The sequence below is a fragment of the Amblyomma americanum genome, chromosome 4, assembly GCF_052857255.1.
Source record: "Amblyomma americanum isolate KBUSLIRL-KWMA chromosome 4, ASM5285725v1, whole genome shotgun sequence".
Lineage (NCBI taxonomy): Eukaryota > Metazoa > Arthropoda > Arachnida > Ixodida > Ixodidae > Amblyomma > Amblyomma americanum.
Genome location: NC_135500.1, coordinates 109,566,334 through 109,591,292, shown reverse-complemented (window position 1 = coordinate 109,591,292; position 24,959 = coordinate 109,566,334).

The window sequence follows — 24,959 nt, the reverse complement described above, 5'->3', positions numbered from 1 at the left end:
TGGCACCAACATTACACTTCTCAGAGCAATTACGTGCTTATCTAACGCAGTTGATGAAGGTTGCCACAACTGTGACATGCTTTTTAAGACATGTTCCGAAGCCATGTTTCATGTTAGCTTCATCACGAAACCGTTAGCCGGCATTAAAACAGGCCACAATATGCTAGTATTTGCAACATTGTTTAAAGCAGTTCGTAATATTTCCATGACGGAGCATAGTGCTCTCGAGCAATAACGCGTAAAAAACGGTGCACCGACGTGTATTCTGTTAGTGCTATTCTCGCGCCTACGATATGGTTTTTTTATTATCGCACCGTAACTCCTAGCCTTTGCGAGAACTGGTTCCCCGCGTACGGCATTTTCCTCTGAACCTGATGATTTCGGAGCAGTGAAATTTTAGAAGCAGTGTATAATCAGGACTGCTGTACATTTCTTTTTTGTACCAGCCCTCGATGTGTTCTTTTATGCTATCATCTGCCTGTGCTTTAAGGATACTTCGAAAGGAGCGATGCTTCTAAATGTGTCACTCTCAATGCACCTTAAAAGTCACGACGACTCGGTACATATCAGGTGTTTGAATACCGTATGATAATACTCGGATTAGCTCTACGCCTGCATGAATGTCACTCACATCAACGTGAACAAACATTTCATCCGCGTCAGTGTTGCTAGGTCGCAAGACCACCCTCTCGAGGTCGCACGAGGTCTCCGCTTGTGGCGTGTCCTTGGTCTCTGGCAGAAGAGTGACAAGAGTCAGCGATGCCACCGTCAGCAGCACCGAGAAAAGCTCAAGAAGAGGCTGCTGCAGGCGTATCTCGAGCAAGGGCGTGGCTGCAGCGCATACACCGCCGGCGAAATAGACGGTGCCCAGACCAGTAGCTCTCATTGCGGTCGGGTAGAGCTCGAGGCTGTACTTGCACACCACTGCAAGGTTGGCCAGGACTGAATCGAAAAGCAGCTCCCTGAAACAACACCCCCAACCAGCGCCTATTCAGTCTGGAAGTGCACCATGTATCGCACTGCATATCGGACGCTTTGATCCCAGATGTGCAAACGTCAATAAAGCTGGTTTCTCCTGATGTGAAAAAGAGGCAGGTGAAATATTTGGTGCGGAAGTGATGGCAGCGAGCGCTTAGTAGACAGTATGATGCAATCAAGTTTCTTAATGAGAAGCTCTGGCCGAGGTCTCAGTGATTTTCTCCTCGCCTTAGGAACGCAAGAGCACGGTCACGCACAGAAGATTACGAGGATTTGAAAAGTGGTAGATGCTAAGATAGGACTGCTTTTTTCTTTGTAGGGAACGATTATTTTCCTTTGCAGGGCATTCTGCTCATCTAGTCTCATTGTAATATTCTTTTGACTCCTTACAGAATACCTTCACTGCATTTATGATATAGCAGTTGGCGTAGCCCATTAGCTGCAATCCGCTGCAGTGATGGCATGGTTCACGTATCTTCACGTATTGCGTATCTTAACGTATTCAAGCATCTGAGCCTGCTTTCACATGTCAGTTTACGCGCAGTTAGCAAACGTGCACCGTAATATTCCTGACTTACACTAATTAAGGCTGCAATTCGGGCGACTTGGTATTCACTGTTTAACAGTTAATCAGTCGCATATGCAGTTAGCCTGAGCAGTGGTTGCACAGACGTCGCGGCTGTGTATGCGGCCAGTGCCTCCACACTGGCGAGAAGCAAGACACATGGCAGCGCGAGCAGCAAGGCGTCGCGTCGAGTCAACGCGCGCAGCAGCTGGTCCGCAGCAACCAAGCAGAGCACTAGGAGCACCAGGCGCTCCAGGTCCAGAAGGTCCAGATGCGCGGCGTCTTTGTCCGCGGACAAAGCCAGGCAGCTGAGGAGCGTGAATAACATGAAGACCAGGACCAGCGTGCGCTTGCGAAAATTCGGGTCGACCACGACGCCCACGCCCCCCAGTATGTTCTGCTTGCGCAAGCGCATCCGCGCTGTCGTCCTTGAAGGCTTGCGGCTAAGCACAGTGGTTAGCCTGGCAGAGATAAAAAGAGCGAGCGACGAATGTAGTTACCAGCCCCTAGAAGCCGTCGAGATGATGTTGGTGTACACCGAGCTACAGGCGAACACTGCCTCTATTTAATTCCCAGACTTGGAGAGTTTGGCTTGCCTCCGACCGGCTGGAGGACCGCGCGTAAGGACATCGGTTCTGGTAGCCTTAATGCCACAAGTAGCAGAAAAGTATTTTGCAAGGCTGTCGTCTCGTCAGTCGATCACGTCCCACGCGAAATCGTGGTAATACAGGACATTCTATATCCGCTGCTATGACCATGGTTATGCTGGTGAGCAGTCTATAGGTTCGCTTACACGCAGCATAAATACTTCGGAAAGGAGAAGATTAGACAGCCAGCGTCATAATTCTGATGATAGATCACCACATTCGAAATATGGTGGTCCTAGTTTCGGATCACTGTGGTGGCATGAGGTTCTTTTTAACGATAAAATCATTGTCTTTCACCCATAGTTCGATCACACTACTAATTTGCCATTAGTGAACACCACACATTAATCAAAACATTCTATTTGCTTGCCTTGGCTTAGTTAACTATTCGGTTTTGTAATAAGCTTTTCATTACTAGCTGCTTATTTTTCGACCCTTGTCTGCGCATGTTGTTCTTATGTAGCAAAGCAAAGTTATTAAGTTCACATGAGTAAAAGACTCGTTTAACTATTCAATCTACCCACCTCCAACCAAGCGATCATCAATCATGGTGGTGTCTTCCTTTCTGACAAAACTTTTAGCGCCACAAAGCAAGGACGGACAAAGACAAGGTTTGTCCAAAAGCGCTGGGGGCATTTTTTGCAACGCCCCTGTTGCATTAAGGCTGTTTTTATTGCGCAGCACTAACTAGCCTAGCAAATTGTTTTAATAGAGCGTCTTACTTTCATTCATGAAATGTATTTTCATCGTTTTCTCAAGAGCACAACTGGTTCGGCCCTTGGAGTCTTCTATAAACCAAGTGGCGAAGTGTGCCCTAGCGATATTTGGTGTAAATTCTTGATAAGTTTGCACAGTGCAACTACCCCGGAAAGGACGCTGTCATGAGGAGTACTTAAACGGCGAAAGGGACGTCATTACCAAGTTTTATTGTTATATATTTGTGAAAAAATTTGTTGGGATCATCCATCATGCCGATTCTTCGGTGCATTAGAAAACAAAGATTGAAGGCCGTTGTAGATTACGCGAAAGCGCATTCTCCTTGTATTCGAACAGCTCTCAAACAGGCGGTATGTGCTTCGACGGACACTGATCAAGATAATTTTACCTCCTGAAATTTTATCAACCACTCAGATACCGAAAGAGAAAATTGATTTTTAATCGCACGATTTTACATAAAAATCACTTTCCAAGCGTACCCTTCGTTCTTTTTAGGCCATATGATTGGTTTGGTATTTGTGGGGTTTAACATCACAAAGCGTACTAGAGGGCTTCGGAAATTTGTACCACCTGGGTTTTTTGGTGTGTACTGACACCGCACAGTGCACATTCCTCTAAAATTTCGCCTCTATCGAAATTCTACTCCCGGAATCGAAAGGCCACATGAGCGTCTTTCATGTTTGCATGTTTGGCATTCGGCGTAACGTCACGGCACGCTTAGCCGCCTGACATTTTCGCATTCGCGTCACTGCACTCGCCTCGCGTGCCAACCACTTCCGAACATGTTCTGTAGCGAACTTAAGTTCTAAGTCGCTGCTTGCATGGTACCCGGTCGGTCGCGCATAAAATTTGACATTCCCAACCTGCGCGTGAAGCGGTGCAAAACCATAGTGGCCATCGCCTTGCTTTCAGCCCCGGGGATTTCGAAGACCACCCGCAGCCACCGTGGTGACTCATTCACAAACAGCAGCACCACAAACAGCAGCGGCAGCATGCAGAGCAGCACGGCGAGGCAGAGTACCCGCCGGTCCAGCACCATTCCGGTCATCAACCGCGGCGTCAGGGCGGCCGTGCCTACGACCAAGTGTGCGGCGCATACACTGCGCTGTCGCTGCCGGTCAGCGTAGGCCTCGAACATGGCCAGCACCACGACGAGGGCCAGCGCGCTGAGCGGGCCCGTAACTAGCATGCGCGCAATGACGAAGGTGATGAAGGTCGATGTGAACACGGTCCCCATGGCCGCCAAAAGACCCAGAAGGAGGCTGACGACCATCACGGGCCAGCGTTGCCCGCCATGTATTTATGTACAATTATGTCTCCAGGGCGAAATGAAAAATCACAGCCACCACAAATTTATGATCAAAGCATTTTAGGGTGACGCACTTATAACTGGACGTCTTGCTAATCAACGTTGGCGTTATTAGGTTCCGGCACAACGCAACAAAAACGATTTGCAGTGCACATGAGGGCGTTTGACGAAGCACATCCCAAGATAATGAGTAAAAATTACAGGCGATGGATTTCTCTACCATAAATGCGGCAAAAAGGTCTCGGCACATACAAATCTGGTGGGGCATCAAGTAATTTTCATCACATATTGAGGGTTGCGTCTATGACTCTTACCAGCGACCCAGCCGGTCGGCCATCTGTCCTACGAGCGGCATCGCCACCAGCCCTCCGATGTTATTGTGTATGACTGCGAGAAATAAAAGCCCGCGGCGCTCGCACACCAGGTTCCACTCGCTGGTCAGTGTCTTCACTCCTGGCGAAAGGTCGTACTCCCAGCTGCTGCACGGCACCTCTTGCCGCGCGGTCATCACCGCCGTTGCCGCAGATCTTGGGCGGCCGGCAGCGCCGAAGCCGTTGCTCTCAGTTGTCGTCACAGAACCCACGCTGTAGACGGTGCACTTGCTGTAGCTGCCGTCGTTGCCAAGTGGTATGAATGTCCTCTTCCACTGCGCCTCGCTCACGTTCCCCACTTCCTCGGACTTGCGGCACCAGTGGCCAACCGACGGTGCAAGCAGCGGCATCGCCATCCAGTGGAATGTGAGCATGGCCAGAGAAAGCAAGGCACAAGCCAGCAGCCCTATCCTGTACAAGGCACGGGGCACGATGTTCGTTTCGGCTGTCGATGGTTCGTGGGTAATCGCGATGCTGGTAGCTCTAAGCCGTGTAGAGCGTGACTTCATAATTGCGGTGCCAGTGGCAAGGGCGCCCGGTATAGCCAGCACTGCAGGGTCGGGTGAAGGCGTTGACGAGGGTTCGGCACCGAAGGTAACGTTGGTCAAGCCACCGCGACTTTGGCTCCGCTTTTGTGTGGGACCCGAATAGACGGGCTCGCCGGAGCTCTGTCTCCTGCGGAAGACACCGTCATGGCTTCGGACACCAGTGGCGTAGGCGTGGCAGTCTCGACTGCCTCCGCAGTGCTCGTCTCCGGTGCATCGCAGACACAGCCGCCCCTTTCGTTATCATGGACTGAGCGCACTGCTGGGCTTGTCGGGCTCTGAGGGGCGGATGCTGCTGTGCTCTCGAGTGTAGGAGGCAGCGGCATGACGCTGGACCAGGAGACAGCGAGGGCTCCCTGAGATGGACTTTCTTCAGGTCTTCTCGACTGTGTTGGTCACGTGCAAGTGTAGCGGAATCAGTGATGATCGAGCACGCCAAGTTTACCGAACCCGAAGAGGTACGCCGGCGCCGCTTTTTTATCTTTGGAGACTTCTCCCTCTTCTTTCTGAGTGTAAACAGCAATAATGACATTTTTCAAGAAGCGTGACACTAAAGACGGACTTGAAGTTGAACTCTAAGGTAAAAGTACACTAAATATCGGAAGAAGGATACAGAATCATATTTCTTCACAGTGTGTCACACAGCTGTAGGAATTGACATGACCATTAGAGCAAGGCGCCGCACCGCCTCTAAACTGCAGATGTGTGTAGGGAAAGCAACGTGCTCTTCTGGAGTTAGTATGTAGCGTGTAGCGTCTTCGTCGGATATGTAACTGCACACCACAACAACTTCAGAATGTCAATACTTTCTTGAAGCAAGTGTTTCTAGCGGTGTGGTGAAAGTAGCAGTTTGAATGCGAGACTGATGGTCGCCGTCAAACATAAAGGCCACAGTAAACTTCGTAAAATGTAGGCAAGAAACACGCTCATAACTATGAAAATATATGGCAATTACAAGGGGATGAAATTGACGGAGGCCAAAAGGAGGAATCGAATTAAGCCATCATTACAAGAAAAGGGGGTGGCAGACTTACCTTCGGTAGCGCCTCCCAGGCTGACCGCGGACCGTCGGTTGCTCAGCACCTGCGACAGAGTGCCGCGCTCTGGTCGCCATAGTCGGGCTCTTCGCGTCAGGATGTGCGGACGGCACAGTCTCTATGTGGTTGCGGGTTAAACCAGCTGAGCACAGGTGAGTACGCCTGGCTTCAATCGCTGAGATTCTTCTTCTTTCACCTCGTGCTGAACGTGCGTCAGCGCTCACGAGGCTCTGCAAGGAAGATAGACTCATTTTCCTCGTCTTCTGTACCTCCGCTTTTCTACATCTTCTATCGAAGAGCTCGAGCCGTAGCAGGCAATAGACCCATGTAAACTGCCGCACAAAGGACAGTCAGCTCTTTCTTCTGCTTGTCATGGCAGAAAAAAAAAGTTATTTTTATTGTTGGTCTGCAAATGCCTTTTTGCTATTCCAGCACTATCCAATATACTTCTGCCAATTACATGGCCTAATCGCCCCGACAAATAATCTAAGAGACGGGTGCACTTAACACTGATCGAATGATTTCTGTTCACACCTCAGCTGGTAAAACCTTCACGCTGGCATTCAGCACGCTAGTCACGCTGGTGAAACTTTCCAATTGCTGACATTCCAATAAGCAGAGCTGAACTCAAGAAGTTCCTTGTGAAAATGCGGAGGAGGGGTGTGAGAAAAAATGTTTCAGCACCCAGTGAGAGTGTTTGTGGTAACAGCGGACTCCGAAACTATAATCTAAGCTCTCTTGATGTTCGCCACTGGAATGATAGGCTCTGAAGGAAAGTGACAGATAGCTGAAAAAAGCGCGTTGTGTCCTTAAAGAAACGGTTCCTAGCGTAAAATGTGGACGACTTCGGAGCTGGGTAGTTAACGACGCGCTTGCTCTGGACCACACTTCGCAACGCACGTTAGTGGACCGTCGCAAGAATATTTCGGGCACAAAATCATGGCAAGCGCGTGTGTGTAATCGTAGATGCAACAGAAAATTCCAGCGATAGCAAGAAACATTGCGTGACGACATCAAGAGCCCTATGGCGCACACAGCAAGCCGACCACTGCCACTTCAAACAATCCTTTACATGTCGTTCGTCTGTATCCACTCGCCATTGACCGACCTCCATGTGCTGCCAGTTTTCCCGACAATCGTACCAAAATTGTGATGGAACCATTTGTCGTACAGCATTCTGTGTGGTGTCATAAGATTTCTCGTTGCATGCAGCTTACATGTGCTAGTAAGTTGGAGGCTAGCTTGCGACAGGGATTCGAACTGATGACATATCCGCCTGCATATGTATGCCTTCCTTGACTTTCGTATCAAAATTGTGATGCAACCGTTCGTCGCACAGCGTTGCGGGTGGTGTCATAAGCACGTGTGTACGTGTAGGCGTCCCAAGCAAACAAGCGTATACGTCTTGCGTCCACGACGTGCAAACTCGGCCAGCCCAAGCGCCGGGCAGCGAGAGAGTCCGAACGTTCGCCACCGCAGGAAGGATGCAGGAAGAAGTGCACCTCACCCAGCAAGCTGCCCCGTATGCTGCCCAGCTCACTGACAATAACTGGATAGATAGATGCAACAGTGCAGACAGACAGATGTCGAGCCGCAAAACATAGAGGCTCTTTAGGAGGCTCATAGACCATACACAAATACTCTCGGAAACCTAGAAATACCACGCTCGCACGATACACAACTTTCAAGGAAACACAGAGCAGCTAGCGGACGTCCTGCTCTCACAATACCTCAGTCAGATTCAATACCCGCGCTGGCAGGATTATTCGTATGCAGGGAGCGATAATCCGGAACTGGATCACCTTTTACAGCTTCACGGCCTTCGCGCGGCTCTTGCCAAAACGCGCAGGGGACGGCGCCCGGGAGGGATAACATCACAGTCATACTGTTGGCAAACCTTCCCGATCAGGCGTACGAAACGCTACTTGAATATATCAAAGCCATTTGGACCGGTGACCCTTCGTTGCCACCCGATTGGAAGACATCATTGGTAACCTTTATCCCGACGGTGGGGAGACCAGTAAACACAGACAACCTCCGGCCCATCTCCCTCACTTCATGCGTATAGAAACTGATGGAAACGATGGTCCGTGACCGCCTCCCCGAATATCTCGAGAGCAAGAACACATTCGCCGACACCATGTTCGGCTTCCGACCTCATAAGTCCGAACAAGACATCCTTTAACAGCTTTATCGCGAGGTTCTCGAACCCATGGAACACCCACACAATGACAAGATAGTCCAAGCACTCGATCTCAAGGGTGTGTTTAACAATGTTAAACACGACATCATACTAAAGCATCTTAGCGAGCCCAACTGCAGCTCTCGTACATTCAACATCAACCATTTCTTAACAGAGCGCTTGGCATATACACGCATACAAGAGACCGAGTACGGCCCGTTTGTTATGGCAACGCGGGTTACACAACAAGGCGCTGTGTTGTCCCCCCTTCTTTTTAACATTGCCATGATGCACATCCCGGCACAGCTGGCGGGTGTCGGCGGCATGCGCTGTACGCCGACGACATCACCATCTGGGCCACTACGTGAAACATAGGAGAGATGGAGGAATGTCTGCAAGCAGTGGCGAGCATAGTAGACCAATATGACACGTACTGCGGCCTCCAGTTATCTCAGTCCAAGTACGAATTTGTTCATATTCGACATTCTCTGAAATGCAAAATCTCCGTTCAGCTTTCTGTCGCCAGCGACCCAATCCGTGAAGCGCGGGTGGTTCGAATACTCGTTCTCTTCATTAATCAGCATCGCAAGGCAAACCAGGTGGGCCGAATGGTTCGCCGCGTATCCAACAAGCGAGGCGGTTTGCGAAGTAAGGATGCGCTGTGGCTTGCCCATGCCTTCGTAACTAGTCGAGTACTGTGCTCGACTCCTTACATCCGCTTACGGAAAGATGGCGAAGATTGCTTGGAGGTTTTTTCTTTATTTTCACTTCAGATATTACAAAAAGGTTGCAAAAACTGCTGGACAAATAGCCAAAGCTATTGTAGGCTCAATGTACACATTTGGTATTACAGCAACAGAAGATACCAACATGAAACTCGGTTATAAAAGTTCAGTGAACAAAGTAATAGCGAGCAACACTCAACAGCAGACATAAAAAGATTAGCAAACATAACCCTTAATCTTCGAAATGTAGAAGCGCTTAATAGAGAACAGGAAATTGTTAGCTATTTTGATTTCAAGTGGTACGCTATTTCATACTTTTGTCAAAACGTATGCTTGGGCGAGTTGGTTAGTCATACTAAACAGAACAGCGCCCAGTTTGACAGGGACGAGGGAGACAAGACACATACGAGCGGTGACTTGCAACTGATGTTTATTGCTTGGAATGAAAAATATATACAGTTCCAACAAAAAACAAAACAAAACAACCATTCATAGATTCACAGTCATTCATACATGCCGCACTGAACAAAGGCGATAGGTGTGATTATCGTTCTGTCGTCCCCCCGCCCCTCCCTAAATATGCAAGTTCTTTGGAACAAATCGATAAAGAGGGGCTGCTGACGCAAGTATATTTTGACTAAGCGATATGCGCTGCTTCAATTATTTCACGTGTTAGTTGGTTACTGTGCTCGCTTAAAACTTTTGTGCGAGAGAAGCCAGGATGACAAGTTTTTCTGTCACAGTCCCTACAGTGGATGCCGAGATGCCCTTTTACAGTATTATGCACATTGTTATTGGGCTCCTTCAAGCGTTCATTGAGGCATCTCCCGGTCGGACCCACATAAAGCTTGCCACATGACAAGGGAATGGCGTAAACTACACCTTCTTCACAGGAGACGAATTGATTTTCATGTTTGATGTCGCACTCTCAAGGAACAAAATCAGTATTAATCATCTTGCACATCTTCCCGAGCTTATCCGGAGCCGAAAAAATGACTTTGACACGTGCTATATTTGCTATCTTTTTTAGTCTGTGGGGCAAATGATGAATGTAAGGCACAACAGTGGTTTTTTTTTCCTTTCGCGTCAATGAATCTGCCTGTTACCCTTTTCTGTTTTTGCTCAAGCTACTGAGAATAGATTCTGACACTGACACTAGCAGCTGGTTAGGATGATCAGCCTTTACGAGCCGATCGGTTTGGTGAAATAAACTATCTTGCATGGAGTGCATGCAAGATTTGTTAAGCGCGTTGTGAAAGCATGATTTCGCCACGGCACGTTTAACCAGCTTAGACTGAGATGACGTAAAAGGAAGCAATGCCTTATTGCTTCGTGGCTCAAGACCAGCATGTGTGATGGTGCATTAATCTGTGTTTGATATCTAAAAAATGGATGACATTGTTTTCTAGCGCTTCAGTAGTTAGTATGAGGGGATGAAGGCACTGAACAAAGGTAGCTTTGATATGCGTAAAGACTGCGTCAAAGTTTTTCACATTAGTGTCTATAGAACAAAAAGTCATCAACATAGCAAAAACACTGTAAAACCTTTGACCCTTTCAATATTTCTTGAAGCCTTCTACTCTTTTGTGCTAACAAGTCACTAAGCACGGGAGTTATGCATGACCCGATGCAAACTCCTAGTTTTTGCAGGTAAAACTCGCCGTGCCAGGAAATGAAAGTAGAAACTAAATGCACTTCGAGTTTTTTAAAAAAGCCCCCGACGGATATTCCCCCGGTATAGTAAACGAAAGGAGCCGATAACAGTAAAGGAATTAGTTCACAAGTGTTTATTATCGCAAAGACCCACAAACCAGAGTGTCCGTTTCGTGTGAACGTATCTGAAAGAGGCACTTGGAAGAAAACTGTTGCCGCTTTTCTAAAGAAGATTTTAAATTCGCTCATTGTACGATCAGTACCAAGTAAGAAATTCGCTGGATGTAATCCAGTTTTTAGAAACTAACAAGAACAAAGGACTAATGGCCTGCTCTTTTGACGTTAAGGACTTATATTATGCACTAACGTATGATGAGCTTTTCGCGTGCTTAGAAGAATGTATTGACCAGCAAGAATGCATTGACCAGCAAGTGACTTGTTGTTAGCACAAAAGGGTAGAAGGCGTCAAGAAAAAATGAAAGGGTCAAAGGTTGTACACAGTTTTCGCTGTGTTGATGACTTTCTTGTTCTTATAGACACTAGTGTGGAAAAATTTGACGCAGTATTTACGCATATCAAAGCTACCTTTGTTCAGTGCCTTCATCCCCTCATACTAACTACTGAAGTGCTAGAAAACAATGCCATCCGATTTTTAGACACCAAGCTCAGATTAATGCATCATCACAAGTGTTGGTCTTATGAGCCACGAAACACGCTGTGGTGACGCGTCCTCTAAGTTTGACCCCTTCCAACTAAGATGAACAAGGAGGGCCATAATGGCCGGCGCCAGGTGCGGGTGGAAGCCCTGCACCGCCACTATGGTTCAAAGAAACACATCTTCTACGTTGACATTGGAAGCTCCTACCACTCCAAGGGGGAATGACACACGGCTACAGTCATACATGAGGGAAAACAGTGGGCGGCCTCTCGTTCAGAGCGCCCAGCTCAACGCGTGCAGAGGAGGTAGCGATCGCCCTCGCAGCCTTCCATCCCGACTCTAAATTCATCCTCACAGACTCTCGCGGAGCCTGTCGTAACTTTGAGTTAGATTGGATCAGTCCACTTGCTCACCAAATTCTTTACCAGAGTACTCGCGACTGCGATCCAACTCGTGGCTCAATCATGAGGGTCCCCGGCCACCAAGGCATGCCAGGCAACGAGGCCGTCATGAGGCAACCGCGCACTCACTTACCGGGCACCAGGCGTTCCTTGCGAGGACCTTAATTCAGATCACAGACCTCTTCTTTATTTTAAAGGCATTACTTAGCACTATTTTGCAGAACATCGGCACTACCCGGTTCCTATGAAGTGACTGGGTAAAGCTGGCGAACGAACTCTCCTTAGGGTCTTAACAAACACCCTGATGTGCCCGGTGGTTCTCATGCACTTTGACTCTTATTTTGGCGGCCGCTGCTCATTCTGTGGGGAGGTGGCCGACACTTTTCACAGGGTTTGGGCATGCAGGCAAAATCCTTCTCTTCCCCACCACCCCTTAACCTACCCGAGAGGTCTAGGAGGCGGCCCTGCTCGGCTGCCAGGAACTATCGGCCAAACAAGCCCTGGTTCGGCGGACCTGCGCAGCAGTCAGGACCAACAGGATCCCGGAATGAGGGACCCCACCTTGTATTGTAAAGGGCGAAACCCACTACAGACCTTTCCCTGAGCAGCTGTCTCTAAATAAATGCTTTTCGCCACCACCACCACTGAAAGTTCATGGTCTGGTCCGCAACCAATATGCAAACACATAAATTCGTAGAAAAGAACTTTAAGGCGTGTACAACTATTACTCGCAAACGATGCGCCCAGGGACAGAAAATAGTATGAGGTTCCAGAGAGCAATGAACATCAGGAATATCCGCAGCTGCTGGATGCTTGCGGCTGAGAAAAATGTTCTGCCTTAGATTTTTTTCAGGCATATTGGCAATGTAAGTGACATTCTGAGTCCTGATGTGCAGTATAAGAATTGTTCAGCACTCCTGTTGTATTACAATCCTCATATGGCCGTCTTTCCGTCCTTCTCTCCTAGCGCACCCAGTTTCTGGTACAAACTGCGCATAGGGGGCAACCATTTCTGAAGCAATGTGTCAAGAAGCTTCACAGCCTACTAGCCTCGCATTGACACGCATGATTCGCATCCACCTAAAAATTTTGAAAATGTAAACAGACTTTGAGCTAAATTCAATTCGAGAGCTCGGCTTGTCAGCGTATCATGCTACAGAGAGCGAAAAAGGAAAGAAGCATGGGAGAAATATGCGATGCGGGCTTAGTCTTTAATTTTACCTCCACATACGTTCATCCTTTGCTCTCAGCTATCAATAACCATCATTTATAAGACCCCTAAAGGCCCCTGGCGCGGCTTGAGATAAGAGCAAAAGAGAGGGACAATAAATAACACGGTTATAGGTCGCCGAATAAAATATGCATGCAATGCACAAAGGAACGCACGAAATGATCGCAAGACTTTATAATGAATTCCTGAATTGAAATAAATGTTTATTTTTTCGAGCAAAGTACAGGAAATGGGTCCCAAGAAAAAAGCTACAAGGGTAGATTAAGAGGTGCCCGATGCCCAGTTGAGGTAGTTAATAAAATGAAATTGGAACAGATCACGTGAAATTTCATCTCAATTTTTTGTCATATTTTAATTCAAGGTGTTAATTGCAGTGAACCGTCGTTTGTGTGGCTAATATGGCTAACGATATAAAGAAAAAGTGTGTACCATTGCAAAATAATTTTGGTGAGGTTCTGTTATTGAAAGACATGAATAAGTGACATCACAGCGACTGTCTAAAGCGTAACATAGAGACAACAGCATGACCGTAGAAATTCAACGGTCATGAACCTTTATTCATATTTTGGCTTGCGGAGAGAACATTATTAGCCATAATTAGCGGAGTAGTAGTCAATGAACGCGATTTGAAATCAGTGCCCTTTTAGTGGTGTAAACTCTCTGGGCTTCATTAAGCATCTGTTTCCCTTACACTCATGAGCAGTCAATCGCGTTTGCTCTACTGTGCAGTCACACAAATGGGCCTCAACTCACGTGTAGTGCTCCGGGCTACGCACTCATGCTCACGCTTATCAAATGAGAACTTCCTCATGAGTGTTCCTCCACTTATAATAAGACTTAATCAGGAAATACCACGCAAACAATAAAGACAACGATTTTTTTCGTTGATGACACTATTTATTATCCTTTTCGCAAGGTCACTAACGCGCCGCCCAAATTCACGATTTAGCGACAACTCAAGCTGTGAAGCATTTGTGCAAGAAGGTTTAGCGCTGGAGTCACTGACAAAGGATGCAAGTACAAACAAATGCGAGGCATCTGATATTGCTACGCAGAGTGGCTAAGAGCAAACAGAGAATTAGACGACTGGATGTGAAATGAGCTAGTTTTTAATTTTCGTGCAATCGTCGTGATTATGTTGAGTCTTTAATCGGCTGAACATCAGGCAAAGATCGAGACCGCTGAGAACGCCAACTCACGGCTAGATCTTTGAGCATAGTGGGCAATGGCTGGCAGGTCCCAAACGGAGCTCTCGAAGCCACTGTTTTGACGAAACGTGACACATATTCATAGTCGTTCTCGTCAACAGAAGCAATCGATCACAAAAACACACAGTTATACAAACCTAGTGCCGTAGAACGCCTATACTGTAACCGTGGCGCTAAAAGAGCACTGGTAAATCTGCTGAATGCATAGCCCAACTGGTATCTGAGCAACACACACACAGCCTACGTCACGTAGCATCAGGCGGCATAAGCCTTGCCATGTGTGCTTCACAAGACCTTCGGCTTCCCCCGCTGTTGCCCGTGGTTAGAAGCCGAACGTATATGGCTTGAGACTTAATTCGCAATTTGGCAAAAAACAACTCTCCCACAAAAATCTCATGCAAGCGAGGGTGCATGTACAGCATTCATACAAATGCACACACCCCACACTTAAATCCACCTGTACTGCAGTGGATGTGGCACACTAGAGTTGCTCATCTCTCTCTGTATGTGTCTTCAAAAATGCAAACGATGTCTGTGCAGGCAAATGCGTCATATTCGAGCACGCCGCAGCAAAGCGCACATCTACTCAGCTAAGTGCTTACGGTTCCCAATGCAAGTCCAACATTTGTTTTGCCTTCCAAAATAGCTTATTTCTTCTCCCGAGCTTCTCTCAGTTGGAAATGAATGGGAAAAACTACCGCATTGCAAATATACCGGCGTAACTCACTGACTCACTGACTTTATCTGCTCTCTTTGTCTTGCTGCAGAAATGGGTAAAAAAGCTTCACAAAGAAATGTGCGCACTATAATTAAGAAGTGCTAGTCAAAAAAAGAATGCCCCCGCAGAGGCTTCAGCAGCATGCAGATGATGGTGAGTTGCGACACCCTGGTTTGCAGAAAATCGGCAGGAACATTCTCTCAAGGGGGTGCTGGTGACCAGTGCGCTACCATGGACCCCAGCACCCGCGCTAAGCCGCGCGTGGCGTCGCCGTGTTTGGGCAAAGAGATTCTGGTGGTTGAGCCGATAGCAAGTGTTTGAATCTTTAAGGCCCCTCGGCGGAGGCAATACACCACTGTGGTCCCCGATTCCTGTAGACGGCACCTCCGGCCTGACCCGACCGGGGAAAATCGGCTGTCCCCTTTTCCTGTCCTTCCAGCTTTCACTTTCCTATCTGCTTTCTCATAACTGTCGTATCTCCTACGCTCTTCGTGGTTATTCTTTTTTTTGGCGGCTATGGTTAACCTTGTGTGAGGAACTGTCCTGCGTTACGTCAAATTAGGTTATAGTTGGGGTGTGCAGCTGGCGTGATCGCGACTTGCTTGAAAGTTCCTGCCCCGTCCCCTGGTTGGTCTCCTTGGTCGGTGGCTGGAACCCCGGCTTAAGAACACCCGTTTTATAGCTCCCAAAAAACGATCGCCCTCACAAGAGAGGGTGGGCCGAAGTAAGAGCTAAGTTCCTAACGAGAAAACAAGAAACGTTCCTGAAGTATCGTGTGGTACGCAATAAAGAAGCAGACAAACCAGCCAAAAAAAATCTCCGGTGGCAGCTCCTAAGTCTCTGACGGATGCATTGGGCCTTGGCTACAAAGTGACAAAACTATCCAGCAGCGACCTACTCCTCAAGATCTGTGACAAAGAACAACATTTAAAACTCCCAAATGTAACGACCATTGGAATCATTGCGGTCTCCGTTAGTGCTCATCTATCCCTGAACATAGCGAAAAGTTTAATTTCTGAAATCGATTAAATCATTTTCACCGAAGAAGAGATGTTGAAGGGTCTGAAGGCCCAAAGCATCACAAAAGTCTGCCGAATAAACATCCCTGAAGATGGCAAGGAAATAGAAAAAAAGCACTTAGCCAATACCCAGAATCCATAGAAGTAGGATATACGTAAAAAAACTGTACGACCCTTCATCCCAAATGCTCGACGTTGCTTAAAGTGCCAAAAAGTCCCAAAAGTGCCTATCATTTCCATGTGTGTTTGTGCGTGTGTGTGAGTTTTAACGTCCCGAAGAGACTTAGGCTTTGAAGGACGCCGTACTGGAGGTCATCGGGGGTTATCTAACGTGCGCTGGGATAGCACAGCACATAAGTGTTTTGTATTCAGATGGAGGCGAAATACGAAAACGTCCATCTTGAAGTCAAGAAGCAAGTCAGTGAGTCATCGCTGCTGGCGCAACAGTAACTGGGAACAGATGTGATACTGAGAAACGTCACTGCATTGTCTGGCGTCTCCGAAGAGAAACAATAAAAAACGTGTGCCATTTGCTGGGTGAAAGCGATTGCTATGCCGCGAAAATAGTACCTGTGCTGGTTAGTACAGTTCGTGAGGGGTATCTGACATTGGCCACCTCCTGGCTGGAGGGGCAGGCGGTCCACACACACGTTTTGCGTTAGCATCAACGAAACATTTCCCTCAGTGACTGCAGGACGTCACGTAGTGCAGCGTATACGATTTCCACAAAAGCACCAGAACGCAGTGGAAAACTGAGATGAAGGTCTAAGTGCACACCTGAAGGGGATCCTGGCTTCTGCAATCATCGCGGATCTTCGCGGTTTTCTCCGTCGAAAAAGAATCTGTTTACAGTCTCGTGGGTAAATAACAGAGCCGTATTCACACATATAACCCACTCCGAGAATAATCCCACTTATGCACATCTATAGAACTAAGCAGCAAACATGAAACGTACATCACCAGATTTGTAAAATTGCCGTGCAAAATCTGGGAACAAAGACTGGTGGATAGATCAAGAGAGCTCAGATGATGTATTTGACTCCATTGTGGACTACATTATTACTTAGATGTTAGATTTGGACTAAACTCTCTGTGGTTGCTGAAACATTTTGCCTTGCCGACACCTCCTCCCCAATGTTTGCAAGGAACATCTTTCTTGGGTCCAGCTGTACTGATTATAACGACAGCAACTCAAAAGTTTGACCGTAATGAAGGTTTGCACAGCTCAGGTGTGAACAAAAATCATCAGTTCAGTGCGAAGTCCACCCGCTTTTTACGATATTACTCGTCGGGGCGGCCAGGCCAAGGAAATGGCAGTATTATACTGGACGGGGCTGGGAGAGCACACGGACTTTAGCGGCCGACAATTTTTTTTTCTCTGCCGCAGCTAACAACAGAGAGTGCTAACGGTCGTTCCTGCGGCAAAACATAGGTTTCATGCGTACTTCGCATGGCACTCATCGATAGAAGAGGTATAACAAAGGAGATGCAGAAGACGACAAAAATGGGTTGAATTTCCTTGCAGATCCTACAGCGCGCTCACGCACGTTGAGCACGATGTAGAAGCAGAAGAAGCTCAACAATCGAAGCCAGCCGTCCTCACCTGTGCTGTACTGGTAGCAGCCGGAACCACATAGAGACTGACCCGTCCGCGCAGCCTGACGTGGAGAGCCCGACTATGGCAACCAATGAGTGGGGCTCCGTCACCGGTGCTAAGCAGCCGAATGTCGGAGGCCAACCTGGGAGGCGCTACAGGAAGTTAGTTTTCTGCCCGCACCCCTTGTTATGATGAATTTTTTTAGCTTTCTGCTGATGGACCTAGTCAATTTCAACCCCTTCTACTTCTGCATATTTTCATAGGTATGAGCGTGTAGCTTCTTGCGTACCGTTTACGGAGTTTAAGCTTGACGGTGAACATCAGTCTCTCATTGAGACTGCTACTTCTCACTACACCGCTAGAAACGCTTGCTTCTAGTAGATATTTATATTCTTTAGTTGCTGTGGTATGGAGTTACATATACGGCGCAGACGCTATACGTAATCTACTAACTCGAAACAGGCACGTTGCTTTCCCGGCACAGACATGTTGTATAGGGCAAGGCAATGCGGCGCCTTGCCCTAATGGCCACCTGAATTCCTACAGCCGCGAGGAACAGTGTGGAGAAATATGATTCTATATCTTTCTCGCAATATTTAGTGGGCTTTTCAGCTTGAAGCCCGTCTTTACTGCCACGCATCTTGAAAAATGTCATTATTGCTGTTTACACTTAGAAAGAAGAGAGAGAAGGCTCCAAAGGTCAAAAAGCGGCGCTGGCGTAGATCTTCGGACTCTGAAAACTTGGCGTGCTCGATCATCACTGATCCCGCTACACTTGCACGGGACCCAACACAGTCGAGAAGACCTGAAGAAAGTCCATCTCAGGAAGCCCCCTCGGTCTCCTGGTCCAACGTCATGCCACTCCCTCCTACCCTCGAGAGCACGTCAGCATATGTGATCACCCCTCAGAGCCCGAAAAGCCCAGCAGTGCGCTCGGTCCATGATAACGAAAGGGGCGGCTGTGTCTGCGATGCACCGAAGACGAGCACTGCGGAGGCAGTCGAGACTGCGGCGCCTACGCCACTGGTGTCCGAAGCCATGACGGTGTCCTCAGCAGGAGACAGAAGCTCCGGCGAGCACGTCTACTCGAGTCCCGCACAAAAGCGGAGTCAAAGTCGCGGTGGCTTGACCAACGTTACTTTCGGTGCCGACCCCTCGTCAACGCCTTCACCCGACCCTGCAGTGCTGGCTATACCGGGCGCCCTTGCCGCTGGCACTACAATTATGAAGTCACGCTCTACACGGCTTAGAGCTACCATCATCGCTATTACCCACGAACCATCGACAGCCAAAACGAACATCGTGCCCCGTGCCTTGTACAGGATAGGGCTGCTGGCTTGTGCCTTGCTTTCTCTGGCCATGCTCACATTCCACTGGATGGCGATGCCGCTGCTTGCACCGTCGGTGGGCGACTGGTGCCGCAAGTCCGTGGGAGTGGGGAACGTGAGCGAGGCACAGTGGAAGAGGACATTCATCCCGCTGGGCAACGACGGCCGCTACAGCAGGTGCACCGTGTATAGCGAGGGTTATGTGGCGACAACAGAGAGCAACGGCTGTGACGACCCTGCGGCAAGAGGTGCCGTGCAGCAGCTGGGATTACGACCTTTCGCCAGGGGTGAAGACTTTTACCAGCGAGTGGAAGCTGGTGTGCGAGGCTTCTATTTCTCGCAGTCATATACAACAACATCGGAGGTGTGGTGGTGATGCCGCTCGTAGGATATATGGCCGACCGGTCGGCTGGGTCGCTGGTAAGAGCTATAGATGCAACTATCAATATGTGATCAGAATTACTTGATGTCCCAGCAGATTTATATGTGTAGAGACCTGTTTGCCCCGGTGCTGAAAGCAAGGGGATGGCCACTACAGCTTTGCACCGCTTGACGCACAGGTTGAAGGTGTGTAAAACTCTGTGCGGGACCGACCGAGTGCCATGGAAGCAGCGACAGATAACTTAATTTCGCTACGGAACATGTTTTGAATTGGTTGCAACGCTTGATGAAAGTCCATGTGCAGTGCTGGGCATGCTATGTCCAGCGGGTAAGCATGTTATGACTTGACGTCGAATCCCAAACAGGGAGAAATGAAAGTCAATCTTATGGCCTAAAAATAATGGTCTGCTCGGAGAATTGAATCGAAAAATTTTATGATAAGCAATCGCGTATTTGTCTTTCTGTGTGAGTGGCCGCTAAAATATCGTGTTCTGCTTCGTCAGTGCAGATGAACTCCTGCGCGTATTGACTAGGCGGGACGCTCTGCTGCTCGTGCGGTGCTGTGTATTACTTGTGGCCACTGTGGAGGCACTGGTCACCTACACGGCCACAGTGTCTGTGCAGCTACTGCTAAGGTGAACAGCTTACACTAATGAACTATTGTTAAACAATAAATCTGAATCAATACCAACTCGCCCAGGTCGCAGCCTTAATTAGCGTATGCCAGGAAGTGCAAGGTGTGCGTTGACTAATTACACGTAAACTGACATGCGAAAGGATGCCCAGATACATCAATACGTCAAGATTCGTGATATGTGAAAATATGTGAATGAAATGATTTCTCCACAGCTTTAGAACTAATGCGCTGCACCAATAGAAATGTGAGAAAATCAGTACAGCTATTCTGTAAGGTGTTAAATGTATATTTTCATGTTACCCGAAGAGCAACGGCGCCCAGCTAAGAAAAATCATCCTTTGTCAAAGCAAGGAATAGAAAAGTAGTCCACACACATCGTCTTTCACTCTAATAGAGTTTTGGGTGTTCCGAGACATTATCATGCTCTTGCGTTTCTAAGGTGAGAAAACTATTGGGGCTTCGGCCCGAGCTTCTCATTAGGAAACTTGATTGCATCATTGTCCAATAAGCACTCGCTGCCGTCACTTTCTGAACAAAGATCCAAGGTGCCTCTTCTCCACACCAAGAGAAACAAATTTACTCACGTTTGCACATCAGGGATCAAGGAGCCCGATATGTAGTGTGATGCGTGGTGTACTTCCGAGACCGAATATGCTCTGATTGGGGGTGTTGTTTCAGGGGACTGCTTTTCGATTCAGTCCTGGCCAACCTTGCAGTGGTGTGCACGTACAGCCTCGAGCTCTACCCGACCGCAATGAGAGCTACGGGTCTGGGCACCGTCTATTTCGCCAGCGGTGTATGCGCTGCAGCGACGCCCTTGCTCGAGATACGCCTGCAGCAGCCTCTGCTCGAGCTTTGCTCGGTGCTGCTGACGGTGACATCGCTGACTCTTGTCACCCTTCTGCCAGAGACCAAGGACACGCCACTAGCGGAGACCTCGTGCGACCTCGAGAGGGTGGTCTGGCGACCTAGCAACACTGACGCGGATGAAATGTTTGTTGACGTTGATGTGAGTGTCACATGCAGGCGTAGAGCTAATCCGAGTTTTAACATACGGTATTCAAACACCTGGTATGTACCGAGTCGTCGTGACTTTTAAGATGCCACGAGAGTGACACATTTAGAAGCATCGCTCCTTTCGAAGTATCCTCAAAGCACAGGTAGATGATAGCATAAAAAAACCCATCGAGAGCTGGTATACAAAGTAAATGTAGAGCAGTCCTGATTGTACACTGCCTTTATGATTTCATTGCTGTGCAATCATCGGGTTCAAAGGAAAATGCCGTACGCAGGGTGTACTGCCCGCAAGGGCTATCAGTTACGGTGCGGTTATAAAAAAAAAACCATATCATAGGCGCGAGAATAGCACTAACAGAATACACATCGGTGCACCGTTTTTTACGCGTTATTGCTCGAGAGCACTATGCTCTGTTATGGAAATATCGCGAGCAGCTTTAAACAATATTGGAATCATTGGCATATTCTGGTTGGCTTTAGCACTGGTCTAACGGTTCCCTGTTAAAGCTAGTATGAAAGCCGGCTTCGGCACATGTCTTAAAAACCGTGGCAGAGTTATGAAAACCTTCATTAGCTGCGTTAGATAAGCACCTAATTGGTATGAGAAGTGGAATGTTGGGGCCGGAACGGAGGCGTTTGCAGTCTCGCAGGCGTTTGCTTCCTCTACGTGGAATAGAAAAAAAAATTCTAGCAGACTCACAATTCATTTCTTAAGGCGCGTGTTTTTTTTTTTTTGGGGGGGGGGGGGCAATAGCTTAGTGTCCAAGATGCCTGGTTCACCAATGATTTCGCCAGGAATGCCGTAGGAAACGTATGCTGAGATTTTTTCATTCAATAAATACACCTGTTTTTCGTACTCTGAAGTTCGAGACCTGAATTTGCGAGTGCGATAGCGATTGTACGCCTGCAAAATTCGGTGCCAGAAATGATAGAGTTCTCTTTACCATATTGTAATGCGGCAGTTTCATTGCGCGCGTAGCGGCTGTGTACTGTCTCGAGCAAAATTAAGAGACACTATATTTCAAGTTCCGTCCTCTGCTACCCTCCGAGGGGGCTTCACCTGACAGAGCACTGCTGATGTCGGGATTGGTGCAAAGGGTCCTTGTTGTCACCATAAGTTTTCTGTCAATAGGCGCCCTCACGCGAAATGGTAAAGGTTGAAACTTGATGGGGAGTCTCTTACTGAGACGCCTTACAGTAGCAACAAATAAGAGCAATTTATTGTCGATGCGAAGGTGTCGTCGCTTTTCATCTAATGCCGGATTGAAGAGAGCGTGAACCAGAACGAACAAAAGCGCTGCCACAGCGCTGTTTTTGCAGTCATGTGGTGGGAAGCACTGATAACACGAAAGGTTGCCATCGAACGTCGCTTCAGCTTGTTTTACGGAATGTAAATGCTAAATTATGTAACAATACTATAATTATTGGTGTCATCGCTACAACAGTGTTCAAGCCTGACAGCATGAGGCAGGATCATGCCCATTCTGTTATGTCAAATACATTGTAACCATTAGTACAAAGCCAGAATATATAATATACGCGGATGACACATTTTATTTCGAAACAATGATCACAGCCAGCTTGTAATTAGCATAAATCAATCATTAGACAATTTATGCGCTTGGAGCAAATTTAATTCACTGGAGATAAATATAACCAAAACAAAATCCATGCTTTTTTCCACAAGGCAGCCTCCGATGTCTATCATGCCCTGAAATAACAATCTAATTTTTGACCACGCTACTATTGAAGTTGTTGATGAAATAAAAACACTTGATGTTTATTTCAAGAAAAATATGTCCTGGGATAGGAACATAAATGAAATAATTTCACGCCTGTCAAAAACAGTGGGTATTTTATCAAAACTCCATTTCTTCCTATCGCCGAAAATTAAGCTACATATCTATAACTAGTTATGGTTGTCTCAACTAAACTGCGGTTTCCTTGTGTGGGGTACAACTACACAAACAAGTTTAAATCGAATATATTCAGTACAAAAAAAAGCCTATTCGCCATATAGCTAGAAAAGACTACCACACTCATACTGCGCGGCTTTTTATGAATTTTAAAGTGATTTCAGTACACTATCTCTACTTGTATAACATAGCAGTTCGCTACAAACAGCACGTAACTACCTCTGAGTGTACAATACTTTCGATTGCCAATTTAACAACACTTACACGAACATATCCTTCGCGTTCTGCTCATAACAGGACTGTACCTTTCGTACGAACGACGTTTGGCCAGCAAGTGCTTGCACATACTCTGCCCAATCTGCTAAACTATTTTCGCCAACATAAAGTTAATATTGAAAATGTTAATAAGAAAACAATACATTCATTCTTTCTCTCGCAAATGTAATTTTTCTGGTTTCCTGCAGTGTGTCCCTCCTGTATTTTCGATTTTTTTGTGGGTTTGTTGCTATGTACAATTGCTTTTATTCGCTAATCATGTTTATCATTCATATTGTGCCTCTAAATTTAAAAAAAGTTTGAACGATGCGTACAAAGAGCTACAATGTCTGTAAATGTACCGGGATGTACTGCCTAAATTGTAAGTGCACCAAATGTTATTACCGACACCTCGCTGTTTTGCCATGTAATGGGGCCCGAGCGCCGTCAAGTGAATTAACGTTCACTTTTTCTCTCGGGTCCCTCCTTTCTTACTGAAATGGAAATAAACTTCAAACTTCAAAACATACGTTTGTTAGTCATCCGTCTGAGTCCAGTGTGTGTACACCTGCCTTGAAAAAGTGAAGTTATTTATTGACTGATACCTCAATTGCCTCTTTTGGGGTATTACATGAGGGGTGGGTCGTTACAGCGTGATTTTTCAATCAATGCCTTGAAGTGTCCTATATCAGTAAGATGAGCTGCGTTGGCAGGAAGGCGATTGCAGTCTTTGGTTGCCTGGGGAGAGAAAGTGTCAAGATGTTGCGCGGTATGTTCATATGGTGGGAAAGCTGCTTTATCATGAATAAGGTGGTCAGCAACGCGGCGAACAGATATTGCAACGAAACTTCGCGAAAACAAGGTGCTACAGAAAGGAAGAACACAGGCACAGCGCTGACTTACAACTCTTACTTTTATATATGAAAGAACAGGTATATCAGTAACAGGTTACATTAGGTATGATAACGCAATTTTTAAGAGACGTGTAACGAAGTTTATGAAAAAAACAGTCTGGCTATTTTATGGCATCAGACGAGGGATGGAAGATTATGTTCTGGCTTGAGTTTGGTCACGCTCGAATAAAAGTGCAGAATGAATGAATCTTCCGGAATCATTCTGAGTGGATTCAAGAGCGAGCGACAGATCTTAGAGGCCAGGGTCCTAACTGCTCATGGGTTTCCTCTTTGTTACGAACCAGCGTTAAAAAGGTCAGAAATACCACCCTGGGAAGTCCTAGTCTCAGGTTACATCGTAAAAAACAAAGCACGTGATTGCGACATTATTAATATTCGAAATTTCGGGTGAGCAACAAAGGAAATAGAAATGGTGACACGAAAATATTTATGAGAGTTCACTGCCACGATCTGACATTGAGATACATAAGATTGGACGATGGAAATATTTCCCTTCAGTAGAATGTAAATAATGACGTTAAACTAACGATAACAGGCGTGAGCCATTTGTTGCACAATGATGCATGCAGTGTAGTTAGCTCAGGTTGTAATGTGAAGGTATCGTTGCGGGTATTGATAGGTAAACAGAATACGCAGTCATCAGTAAATAATCTGGTGTTAATCGGGTAGTTGAATATTCGAATGGACGGCCGCTGTGTCGACGCAATTTTGTTTCTTTGAATCCACAGTGTAATTATTGATGTTTATTAGGGCACTGTGTAATTCCCGCAACCACAATTAGGCTGTATGTGCCTATTCAAGGTTGCATGAAATGACGGTTATGATATTAAATTTCTTCTCTAATATTGCCTTGCATTTACTTTCGACAGCGCTTATAGAATTTTAAACTTCAAGAAACCGCAAGTGGCATTATTAAACGCCTATCGTAGTAGTAGTACGGAAGGCAAGTT